This window comes from Nicotiana attenuata, unplaced genomic scaffold (genome assembly GCF_001879085.1).
Source record: "Nicotiana attenuata strain UT unplaced genomic scaffold, NIATTr2, whole genome shotgun sequence".
Taxonomy (NCBI): Eukaryota; Viridiplantae; Streptophyta; class Magnoliopsida; order Solanales; family Solanaceae; genus Nicotiana; species Nicotiana attenuata.
The window spans coordinates 12552-24713 of record NW_017673663.1 but is presented as its reverse complement, the minus strand read 5'-3'; positions in this window follow the sequence as shown (position 1 = coordinate 24713).

The window sequence follows — 12162 nt, the reverse complement described above, 5'->3', positions numbered from 1 at the left end:
AAATTACGGGGTCAAGTCTCCCACTCAAAGAAAACGGACCCAAAGTGAACGGATACGTGTAAACATACGTAAAACCCTTCTTAGTGAAGGTCACTCGCTCCACCTGATCGGGAGCAATGATGTTTGAGGCATGACAGTCATATTCCTTCTTTCACATCAGGAATCGTGGAAGGGCGAATAGAAGGGTATTTGCCAACAACCCAAGTGCGAGGGTTTGAAGTAAGGAACTTCTTTTCGAAGTCCTTAGCTGTGTTGAGATGTTTGAGCATGATGGTGCTCACCGTAGAAGGATCGGTATCAACATCGACCTCTTTGTCTTTGCTCCTCTTCGGGCCCCCGTCGAAGAGAAGACCAGAGTTCTTGGAAGAACTAGTGTAAGAAGCCATAATCAGCAGAAGGTAATAAGAGCTTTTTGAAGAAGATCAAAGAGAAATGAAAGCAGAAAGGAGTTGAATGCAAAGAAGTTAGAGAGATATGAAATTGTTAGGTGTAAAAAAAAAAGAATGAGGTGTATAAGTAAAGGAATAGGCGGCTAAACTCGTGGCCATGATTACCTCGAGAACCGGCAAAAATATTGCTAAATCGTGGAGTAACATGTGTTCAAGGTATTAAATGTGAGGAGACGTGCGTCTTATCAAGCATCAGAAACTTTTAAGAAGGGTTCAGAAAATTTCCCCCCAAGAAAAGAATTTTCACCAACTTTCCGATGACACAAAGATGTGCCACTGGAAAGCAGAGGGACTATCTGTATAGGGTAAAATCAGTTTATATTAAATGCTCGAATGATAGCATGACACGTGAAACCGGAAGCAGATGGAAGATGAAGCGAGTGGAAACCAAGGCCGAAGACAACAACTTCAGTTGGCACCAGGTAGATCCCGAAGGGAACATAGCTAATGGGAGCAAACAAATATTTGTCACCAGATGACATTAAATAAAGAATATTCCTCAACATTAAATACACAGCCGTTGCAGAGAATTTTGACATTCATGAACTGCCGTCACATATTCATCAATTGCCCCCATTATTGTTATTTAAGAGGGGGCTTGATTCTAGGACCTTGTTCCCTATATAAATAGTGACTTCAATAACCATCGTAACAGACGAAATCTTTGGCAAAACTTATGCTACACACTATTCTCAAGCTAAATAATGCTTTATTTTTTGTCTAATATCGTTCTTATCGCTGCCTTCGGAAGCCTTGCTCCTAGAACTAGGCTATCTGTTGTTTATTTCGATTTCAACACTAAGTCTTATACTTTCTAAGTCTTATACTTTTCATTGAATTTATTTATCATTTTGGGATCAAATCTATTCGCTTGTCAATAAACCACGCTATAAATTCAACTGTACTATTTTACGGGTAAACAACCATTAATTTGTTACCTCTGATAATTGCCAATCTACATTATTTGCAGTAATGTGATGATATTATCTAAGAATTTAACTTATGGTGCATTTAAACACATCCAACAACTAAGACACAAAAATAAAATATCAACAACAAAATAATTTCAAATGAGCAAGACTTTCGGTAAAAATGAAGCTTCAAGCGCAAACTGTGGTGAAGTTAATTGGTCGAATCAAATGTTTTTACAACTTAGCGGTGACAAAAGATAAATACAGTAGAATAAAGTAGTCGGTGGTCTAGTTATTTTTGCTGGAATATGTATTTTGTTTGTAAGATCTTCTCTCCCTCTCAATATATGTGTCACTCTACCATTTCAGGTTATTCTAAATTATTGACACTCTTCTTCTATATTTATATGTATATCTATCTATATCTATATTATATTAAAAGAATAAAAGCCCTTAACGAAATATCATTCACTTTTTTTATCCTTTAAAAATAGATTTCACACTAGACAAAATAGTCATTTAAATTATATTTTTAATATTTAGACTTTTTAAATTCATTTAAAGTTTGACTATTAAATCTTTCCTTATTTGAGTTAGATAAAAACTCTTAATACTAAGTAGGAATTATATATATTCTTTCCTTATTTAAATTACCCTTTTTTTAAAAGAATTAGAAGTTGAGTTTTTCTATATCTTCTAAAACATAGTAATTAAATGACTTTAGAAGTCTTTTTCTTTTTGCTAATACTTTAGAAGTCGTTGTTCAAGTTTTGAGATTTTTTTTCTGAATGAGAAACAAAATCCGTGGTCCTGTCAAAGAAATAAAAGAAAATTATATATATATATATATATATACACACACACACACACTATAATAGTTATTCTATCTATATCTATTTATACTATATTAAAAGCACGAAGCACCTTAGCGAAATGTCGTTCGCCTTTTTTACTCTTTAAAAATAGATTTCACATTGAATAAAATAGTCATTTAATTAATTCCCTAATATTTAAAACTCTAAAATTGACTAAAATTTTGATTACTAAATCTTTCCTTACTTGTGGTAGGTAAGAAGTCCTAAATTTTAGGACTTTAACATCAATTAGTATTTTACCATACATATATTTTTTCCTTGTTTAAACTCCATATATAACGTAATTATAATTATTTTCATATTACTTTTAGTGGATGTAGATTCTATTGAAAAAAGGGTAAACTAACGTGTGTTTTAATGAAATTAAAGTAATTAATAGATCATGCAACTTTATGCCTAATATTTAAAAGATCTTTAGGATTTTAAATAAGTAATATAACTGTAATATAAGTATATAACTTCCACGCGTTTAATTCTTGTATAAGTTGTAAAATATCAACTACGACAGTTTGAAAATAATACCAAGAAAACTTTATCATGGATAAATGTGCAAATATATATGTAAAATAAAGGTTAATACTTTAAAAGATATCACTTTCTAGCACCTAATTATTTTTGTTAAATCTTTATCTTGGACTTGAAAGCCAATTAATATTTTAATTATCTTACATAAATTTATTTTTATTTGAATAATGTAACATAATTATAATTCCTTTCATGCTATTCTATGTGAACTATAATAGTTCATATTATATTTGAACTACTTTTCTCTCCAAAGAATAATTTTCTATTTAGTAATTTTTTTTATGTATAATATCTTTAAAACTTACGCTTAACAATTAAAATAAATGACTAAGATAATATTTAAAAATATAAAGAGAGAGAGAGAGAGAGAGAGAGAGAGAGAGAGAGAGAGAGAGAGAGAGAGAGAGAGAGAGTAGAAAAGTAGTTGGTAACACTAATGATTCTGCAAACACGAATATCCTAAGTAAAATATCAGATCGATTTTTTATCCCTTAATACAAAATTTATAGTAAATAAAATTACAATTACAGTTAAATATTTAAATTTGGGTGAACTATTATTAAGAATTTGAATCAATAAAAATAAATTATGTTCTTTAATGTTGAGAACAAATAACTAAGTTTTTTAATTAACTAATTAACAAATAATTCTATCCAATTCCTTTCTAAATTCATCATATTAGTTAAAAAAATTCAAGTTGAAAAGCTCTTAGGATACATAAATTTTTTCAATAAAAGAGTATTGGTGGTTAAAGCATTCAGAAAATAAAATATAATTGGTGATGATATAGTATTAAGAGTTAATTAAAATAATTCAAACTTGAAGCAATAAGGATGAAATAATATAAGATAATTTATTTGAGTTGTCATTAATTATATCTCTCATTTTGCATTTGTTACAACAAATAACAGCTCCCTATATCATTTGAATTGTCGTTAGAGATTTCAATTTTTTTTTTTTTTTTTTTTTTGTGATCTTGACCGTTAACACTCACTAGATTTCTCTTCAATCATGATAAATATTATGAGAATTCTTCCTTTTTAAACGTTTTTATCGTGTTTGTATATTTTGGATGTATTGAATACAATTGCTATGTTATAACATTAATTTTTTAGTATTAAAAAATGCATTTATTTTAGCGTAAAATGTTATTTTCTAATAATTTATGCTTTATATTTATTTATTTATTGATGAGCTCGAGGTACACGTGCAAGCACGTACAAAGAAATTAATTTACTTAAACAAGATAATAGGTAGCATTTCAAAAATATTGTGAATTTTTAAAAATAATTACGACTCCGTTATTTTGGCTATACCTTTTTAATTAAGCAAGAAAATTAATAACGCTCTAGCCGATTTTTATTGATATGACCCAAAAATAAAAATACATAATTATTCTAGATAGTTATTTGCATCTGAAAAATAACAAATAATACACAATTGATACTTCATTATTTTAGCTTCAGTGCAAAGTTTAGAGGATTTCTTAACATAAGCTCCATATTTTTGGCTCATAGATTAACATGGTCCTTTTAGAATCCATTAACGGTAATTATTCATTCAAACCTTAGACTCTTACTTTCATAAAAGAAAATATTCGAATACCTAGTTATGTGCTTGGACAAAGAAAGAAAGCTCACACCAAAACGAAGAAATAGTAGATTAATTAAAATGTAGCCGTTTAAGAATACCTTTTGCACATAATAATTTAGTCTTTTCTAATATGTTGAAAACAATTGATATGATATTTCTTATTGATTGTAGACATAGAACAATTGTCTTTTTGTCTGAGAGTTTCTTCCTCATTTGAAGTTAGCTCATTCGGATCAATACTTTTAGAAACTTAAATTTTGTTAATTTTTGTTTATGCCTCAAACACCAAATTCTAATATACGAAGTAATATTTATGTAATATTTTAAAATTTTGTATTTGCTGAGATAGGCTACACACTCAACGGCCTATCCTTAAAACTAGTTTTATTAAATACTTATATAAATTTACAAGATAGGGTAAAACGTGTCAAATTACGCGAATTTTGGCATCTTCGCCGGGTGAAAGAAGAGAAGTTTAGGGCAACATGGTAATTTAGAAAAATAAAACGAAATCAAAGAGAAAAGATAGAGTACAGAAACAGAATAATCCAAAATTCCAGCACTATTAGCTTTGGGAGGAGTAAAGAGCAAGACCGAGAGAAAAGACTCTCCGCTGCCTCTCTCACTCTCCTTTTTGCCTCTTACTTTTACTGGGTATGTTCTCTTTAATTAATCCTTGATTTTTCGATGTGTGAAGGAATTTTTTCGTGTTTTTGATAATTGGTTGTTTGTTTTTTTTAGAATTGTTAGACTAATTAAAGTTTTTCTGGGTTTTGAGTTTTTGATCAGTGGATTGAAGTATTGTTTTTGAGATGATGGTTTAGGGTCTTTGGGTAATGGAGGATCTTCATCCTCCTTCTCCAATTTATCACCTTTAGCCCCTCCTTTTACTGTTGATCGTTCCAATTCTTCAAACCACTGTGAATTCCTCATTTGGACAGTCTTGGCAATATGCTTGCTGCTGATCCTTCACCATCTGGACACAATTTTTTCTCAAAGCATGAAATTTGTTACTGATTCTGTGCCCACAACTTGCTTGCCTGAGTTTTCCCCTTCTGATTCTGTTATCAGACCGCCCAACAGTAACAACCTTTGGTCAACTCCAAACCCTACTGCTAATACTTCGACTGACCCGTATTCTTCGTTTGGCTGTGAGGGATATTATGCCCCTTATGTGCCTAGTTCAGTAATGACCAATGACACCCCCTCGGTGCCATTCAATGATCCTTCGTTTGATGTCTTGCCTAATTCTGGTGGTAATATCCCTGTTAATGTATCCTCTCAAGTTGATTATACCCAGAGCTGTCTGGTTTTGAATACCCGGTACCCCATTGGGAAATCAGTTTGGAGTCAAAACGACTGATGGAAAGCAAGATGAGATGAAAGTTAATGCTAGTGCTTCAATTGGTTATAGAAATGCGTTTCTCAAGGTAATTTCCTTGTGTTTCTTATCTGTAATCTCATTGTTCCACGTTGCAATGTAATTCCTTATATGATATAACAATGATGTGAATGTACAACCGAGGTGTATGAATTCGTCGTACATCTGTTTGAATTTGCTTCTGAGTAGTTGGTTACTGTGATGATTGAACTTATGTGTATCCAACTTTTGTTTTATTTTGCAATTAGGAAGTCAAAATTTACTTTTTATGGGTTTAGCCCTATAATGTTTTATCCTTGTTGGCAATCAATAACTTCTTATTTGCTTTTCAGTACCATAGTACTGTTGTACTTTTTCTTTTTGTAAAAGAAATCTAATGTTATTGATGAGTATTATTGCTATTCCTGACTTGATAATTTTCCCTGATTATCAACTCCATTTCAACTCGTTTATGTCAATGACAAAATATTCATATGGTGGTGTTAAACTCTTTATTGTACTTCTACGTGTCTGATTTCATGTGATTTACTAGTTCAAAAATTGGAGCTTAAAAGAGCATGTATCATTCATCTCCATTGTCTGAACCCGTTTGTGCTGATGCAATCAGATAGAAGCTTTTAATGTCTGTCATTTTGTAGGTAATTCATTTGAAGGTGTGAACATAGCTGGAGAAGATACTAGTGCTCTCTCTGGAAATTTTACTGATGGAATAGTACATTGGGCCCCAAGTATGGGACATATGGATTGACAAATCATATCTTGCTCAAGAACCAGTCTACCCATCTTTTAACTCAAAAACAGCTTGTACGGGTTCAATTCCTTCTGCATCTTGCCAGCGGGACTTTCTTTAGGATCATCTAACAATTCCTGAACTATGAAAACCCTTTTACTCCACATGAGAAATTCTTCCAACCCTTGATTCTTGTCTCCGTGATACTACATCCACATCAAAATCTTTCTCCAGTAGTGGTTATCAGACCAGCACCTTCTGCACCTTCTGGAAGTTTCTTTTCACAGAAGACAGACATTGAACAGAACTGTTGATATTTGCAAAACTGGAGCTAGTAAGAGGGAGAAATCAGATGTCTATGACTCTTAAAAGGTGAGGAAACTCGCCTACCAATAGGTTTTCCGGTCAAAGGGGTTTCCTTGGAAGCAAGCCCACTGAACTTTGGTAAGGATCTCAAGGACAGTATTGTTTTTGCATCGTCATCAATTAGCAATCAGCATCCTTGTGGTAGCAATACAGTAGAGGTTACAGTTAAAGAAAGATCTGGATCTCAAGCTCCTTACGGTAGTGCACCACCTGTGACTTTTACTTGAGAAATGTTCAGATGCTTTAGATCTTCATAACTCAAATGAAGATTCACCCTGCTGGAAAGGTTCTCCTGCTTCTCGTATTTCTCTCTTGCGACTCTGTTGAAGCTCCAAGTCCATGCCACTTCAAAAAGCAAACTAGAATGCTCTGATTTGGTCAAAGCAATCCTTTGTCCCTCCAGCGGAACATTCAGGGAGAACTGACGATCTACATAAACATAACGTATGTGCAGCAGGAATTGGTCTGTCAGTTCCTTCACAAGGCACTGGAACTAATAACTACATTACAGAAGAACACAGGAACAATGTATGTCACAAAAGAAACATTTGAGCATATGAATCTGTCCAACGACAGTAGGGTACTTAAGTTTTTGAAGATCTGAACAAGCCTAGCAAAGGATATGGGCTACCTCAGTACTCTGAAAATGATTCTCAACTACAACCGCACCTTACTGTTGATGAACACAAATATGGACCCACAAATCATGGTTTGACGGAGGGTTATTTATTTTTTGATCTGAACCTCAATGATGCATTAGAAGGTGAGTAGTTGCACTTGATGCTGCAGAGAATGTTTTACGTTCACCAGCTTCTCAAGAAGATGCTAAGCAGGCCCAACCATATCAAATGGGGTTCAAGTCCAAAATGGATGTTCAAACACTTGTTCATGCAATTCATAACCTTTCGGAGCTGCTTAATACTCAATGTTTAACTAATGAATATCTACTGGAGGAACAAGACCTTGACGCCCTTAAGCATGCAATTACTAATCTTGGTGCATGTACCTCTAAGAGATTGAAACAAAAAGAAACAATGTTTTCCCAGCATAACACTTTTGAAAAAGTCTGGAGAAATCTCGGCCGCTCTTATACGGTATGCCTTCTCAAACTAGCGAGTCTTGTTTTTCAGGTTGTCAGGTGTTCAAATTGTGGAAGCAGATGCAGTATCACCATTTCTGGTTTTTGGAATTCAGACATAAAATTCTAGTGTGGTCCTGAAACCACCTCTTCTCTCGCATTTGTGGGCAATTGGATATATAGTGGATTCCAAAGATCTAATGGTCCAGGTATTCTGGACTATAGCAGAGGAGCTAGCAGATGCTCTTGTCTATGTGGCATTATTTATATTAACAATGTTACATAATTTGACTTATTTTGTTTGTTACTTAACCTACTTTATCATGTAAGTGTTCCTGAAATGGTATATGCTTCCCTTGCTTGCTTTACTTTATAAGCCTAACAGAGAAGAATAATCATAAAGATGAGATGTGTAACAATGTTATTGTTGCTGTTATTTTAGTACTATATTTAATCTTTGTCGTCTCATTCTTCATATATTACTTTCAGAATGGATGTCTTATGTCCAATAAATATTACAGTTGTTAAATAGAGAAAATCAATCATTAAGGTACCTTGTCGGCCATTGACTGGGTCAGTTCCTGTTTTTGTTTGACCCTTGAATATTTTTATCATGATTCTGTTTTTTGTGTGCCAGAACAGGAAACTAAGTGTTAATATTCCTTTTCTTTATCGACTTAATAGGCTTGTTTTGTCAGCTTTAGACTTTTTGATTGTGTTTGGCCTTGACTGGGTCAGTCCTATTAATCTTCATGATGTGTCATTCCATTTGGGTGTGTGAGCGTATGGATCTAAGTTTAAGTCTCCTTTTGCATATCAACTTGATAGGCCGTGTTTGAGCGTAATTTTTGTAGATAACACTTAATTTTCTCATTCAGGGCACTGGGACAGGCAATCCCCAGTTTATGGAAGATGTTGCTTGGGATGCTTGTGGACTTGGTTACCGCCTATGCATGAAGATTAAGAGCAAGAATGATGGTAAGAATGTTGTGAGTTCATCCCTTTCTAACTCGTTCTGCAGATAAATTAGGGGATTTCAAAAGAAGAACAAGTAGCCCAGGTATGCTCTATGTGTACTTCGTGAAATTGTTATTTGAATATTAGTCTTGAAACAAGTATTAAAAATGTACTTTTTAGGGAGTTGTATCCTATTAGTGGCATTACTAATATGGGCAGGCTTGCAGGCTATAAAGAAAGTCCTCAATGAGAAACTTTCTCTGTGATGAAGCAATGCCGCCCCTAGCCCTTCTTTTTCAAAAATCTATTTTGGCTTGAAGCTGAACAAAACTATGTTCCCTAAGCTATAAAGCTCGTTTTGACCGTATGAAGATTGAAATGGAGAGAAGCATAAAGTGAGCCAAGGAAAAGGTAAAAGTTGTTTGTTTGATATCTTTTCTCCGACTCTGTTATAGTTGCGCGTCTCTATTCTGTTTCAGACATTTCTGTAGATGTGGCTGCTGCCACTAAGATTTGTGCTTTCAAATTTTCTTCAGACTTAAACCTGAATTCCTCAGTGGCACCTGAAGCTGAAAATGACTTAGCGTCAAAGACTTCACCCAGAGTCCCTCTCTTCAAACAAACTTGTCCACATTGACGATTCGAGGATTCTGTAATGGAGAGATTCAATATCTTAAATAGAAGGGAAGAGAAATTGAGTTCATCATTCATTAAAGAGGAAAATGATTCTGCTGTGGTTGCCGGTGTGGTGCTGGGGATTCGTTACGATGAGACTAAATATCTTGAGGCAACAGGGAAACAACTTCAGGTCATCTTTCTTAGAAAGAGAATAAGGATCAGGATGTGGTTGCAAATGATGCTGAGGACTCTGTTATGGCGAGACTCAATATCCTAAGACAACGGGGAGACGACTTGAAATCATCTTTTGTGGAAGAGAAAAAAAGATCAGGATGTGGTTGCCAATGATGCTGAGGATTCTGTGGCAAGACTCAATATCCTAAGACAGCGAGGAGACAACTTGAATTCATCTTTCATGGAAGAGAAAAAGTATCCAGAGTATGGTTGCCAATGATGCTGAGGATTCTGTTATGGCAAGGTTCAATGTATTAACACATCGGGGAGACAAACCTGAATTTACCGGTTATGGAGGGTTATAAAAAAGATTCGGATATTGGTTGCTGCTGGTTCTGCAGGTATGGAGAAGCTTGGGTTGTCAAAAGGAAGTATCAGAAGATCAGAGAGCAAATGTGGTAATAGAACCTTACTTTTACTATCACAATGTTAATGTGAGCGAAGGTGAACTTTGATCTTATGTGGATGATTCTGGATATGACTCCATGAAACAGTTTCTTCTCTCCGTTGCGGATGATCCAGTTGTCCATTCGAATTGGAAGGTCAGACCGGGAAATCAACACTCTTCAGCATTGTATGATAATGCTTCTTCAGATTGGGAGCATGTAGCAAAGGATGAAATTGTGTGACAGTTGATGAAATGTTGGTTCAAAAATACTTTGATGTTTATGTTTAGTTAACGCATTGAAAACACTGTATATATTGTAGAGTGAACTTAATACTTTATGCTTGTGTCTATTTTCTGATACTGCAATATGCGTATTTGGTTGTGCACAAAGTTCAATTTCTAGCTTAGTTGTATAGTCATTACTATATCTTGGCCAAACATTTGTTGTAGCTTAGTTAGAACTTCGTCAGGTGAAAAAATGACAACCATGGTAGGTTGTTTTTATCAAGTACAATCAATTTTCCAGTATGCCTCTGATTATCAGAACTTTGATTTTTCGTGTGATACATTCAAGTTTCAAAAGAATTCACGGTTCGCTAAGTAACCGACCTGACTTGGATAGTTATAATAAGGATATGCTGGAACTAACTCCGTCTCTATTTTCTTCTATACTGTTAATAAACAAAAAAGAAAGTCAAAGAAATTAAAGCAAAGTTTCAAAAAAGAAAGATAAAACAGATAGATGATTTGAAATTAGACTGTCTGTTAAATTGGATTTTTTACATGGATTGGTGAGTTTCGGAAGTTTATTTTTATGAGGCACTTTTTTGTCTCACAGTTTTTTTGGATCCAGATTTTTGTGGACCCAGAAGTGTAAGATTGGGTCCACAGATTGTGTAGAGCATAAGAGAGAGAGGGCTCACACAACTCAGTCAGGTGTTAGTGAAGCATTGATAAAGCACGTACAACAAAAAACAAAGCCAAAAAGAGGGGATCCAGTTGTACGCACATGTATTCGCGCCCAGATACTCTCTCAGAGATTATGTTTTGAAATAGTAAAAGTGCAGATTCAGATATTGATTTTGAGTCCTCGCTCCGTCGTCAACAACGATGTAGATTTCTAAAATTCGTATAAGAAAGGTGATGCGGGCACCTTCCTACATACCCAGCATTCACACACGACAAACAGAATACATTCTATATTAATTATATATATATTTTTTTTTTTTTTTTGTTTTGCATTTTCTTTCTCTGAGCATATGAATATAAAAAAAAATGAAAAAGTCCTCTTTAAGGCCATTCAGCCCCTCATAGTTTCTGTCAAACGATGCGTCTCTTTAACTCCATCAGTTAAAATCCATAATCTTTATAATAACTATCCTAAATATAATATATATATAATTATATATATATATATATAATATATATATATTATATAGTATTATATATATATATAAATATATATATATATAATGTACCATTATCTCTTCTCCTTTACAAAACACACATAACCTTAAACCTTAAGAAACCATTTCCATGGCATAATTGATTTTGGTTGATTTCGAGTCCTTTACATTGTGTCTGTTAAATTAGATTTTTAACAAGGATTGGTCAGTTTCTTTTTGCAATCTTGAAGAGCTTCAGTTATTGCAACTCTTTTTCTTTTTTTCTTATTTACTTGTGTAGGATACTCTCTCAAAGGCTGGTTTTGAGATAGTAAAAGTGCAGATTCAATATTAAATTGATTTTATGTCCTCGCTCCGTCATCAATAATGATGTTAATTTTTAAAATTCATGCGCAAGGTAAAAGCGAGCTAAATTGTAAGTGCCGAATTAGGATTTTAGATAAGGAATTGATACGTTTCTTTTTGTTTTTTTCAGAGAGATTAGTTTATTAGGAGGAAGAAATATATTTTTTTTTCGCTGAAAAAATTGTAGCAAAATGTGGAAAAGATTGGGATAGGCCATTGTTAAAAGATAACCTTTTTTTTTTTTTTTTTTTTTTTTTTTTTTTTTTTTTTTTTTTTTTTTAGAGAACAACAATATAATCTCTCTCT